This window comes from Schistocerca americana, chromosome 9 (genome assembly GCF_021461395.2).
Source record: "Schistocerca americana isolate TAMUIC-IGC-003095 chromosome 9, iqSchAmer2.1, whole genome shotgun sequence".
NCBI lineage: Eukaryota > Metazoa > Arthropoda > Insecta > Orthoptera > Acrididae > Schistocerca > Schistocerca americana.
This window is the reverse complement of record NC_060127.1, coordinates 85,229,181-85,230,793: the sequence shown is the minus strand read 5'-3', so window position 1 is coordinate 85,230,793 and position 1,613 is coordinate 85,229,181.

Genomic DNA, 1,613 nt, shown 5'->3' with positions numbered 1-1,613 from the left:
CAACTTAAATACTCTCTTAACAAGCATTTAAAGTTACTTGACCTTTTTATGGTTCGGTTGTTAGCTACTAGAAGTATATTATTGCAAAATACGGCTGAGAACCGCAGGCCGCACGAACACTTGTTTATGGCCACATATTGACGACCATTGTCTTAGAGACTTTATAAGTAATGACGATCAGTACCGGAACTAAAAAGTTATGAACGAATACATTGTAAGGGGTTCGTGTCTCGAAAATACCGAATACATACGGTACAACATTTTGTCACTACTTCTGTACCTGGATTCGGGTTCTAACGCGAAAATCACTGATCCTCTATTAGCAATGAAGTGATTAATCGTTACCGCTGCAAACAAATAACGCAACACCCAGTTTCGCTGAGGACTAACGGTGCTGAAACTCTTGAATACACCCCACGAGTCCTGCAAACTAACCGTCATCCAAGTCGATACGAAAGCCACACCGCAAACTAGCCACTCCCTTCCATTGCAGTTTCTGCGGATTTAGAGCTCTGCTTGCAACACAGCAGCTTCTACGGCCTGAGCGCACTTCGTGGCCACAGCTGACCTAAAAGACTTGTGGCGGAAACCGCGCTTGGCAGTCCGCGGGGAAAAGAAGGCATTAATTCCTGCTTTATGACAACTTCCTCTTCGCATTGCGCCCGACGAGGAAACGTTCAGCAAGATATTGTGGGCACTACTCGCTTGTAACATCTGCTTCCGCCACGTAAAATACTTCCTCCGCTTCTTTCTCCAAAAATAATTGTAGTATCTCGTCAGAAAGTAGGCCTGAATTCCGCGAACGATTTCCCCCATTCTTCTGGTCAGCGTGTCTCTCCAACTGTCATCGCTTCGCATCTCACAGCCACGGTCTCCCTCGTTGATTGATTGGTTGGTTTGTAGATTAAAGGGACTAGACTGCAAGGTTATCAAGCCCTAATATCACCTTCGTCCTGTCCTACTACCACACTCTCCTTCGTACTGTCCTACTACTACTGTTTCCTATCACTGTTACTGTCTCCCTCGTGCAACCTATTACTTCTACTGTCTCATTCATTTCTCTCCACTGCTGCTCTCTTCTCATTGTCACTATGACTCTTTTCCTCGTCGTCAGTGTCACAGACTGTCTCTCATTATCGCTGGCTCTCGCCCACTTCCGGTGTCTCCTTCTCTTTATTCCTGTCCCTCTGATACTGCCTCCTTCACTCTTTTGGAAGCTCTGTTCTCCTACAGTCCAGTACACTCATGTTCCGAACAAACGGGACACCTTGAACGACTAGAGATGGACGTTCATATTCAAAGGACATATACATTAGTACACTACTGGCCATTAAAATTGCTACACCAAGCAGAAATGCAGATGATAAACGGGTAATCATTGGACAAATATACTATGCTAGAACTGACATTTTCACGCAATTTGGGTGCATAGACCCTAAGAAATCAGTACCCAGAACAACCACCTCTGGCCGTAATAACGGCCTCGATACGCCTGGGCATTGAGTCAAACAGAGCTTGGATGGTGTGTACAGGTACAGGTACAGCTGCCCATGCAGCTTCAACACTATACCACAGTTCAACAAGAGTGGCGACTGGCGTATTGTGACGTCCCA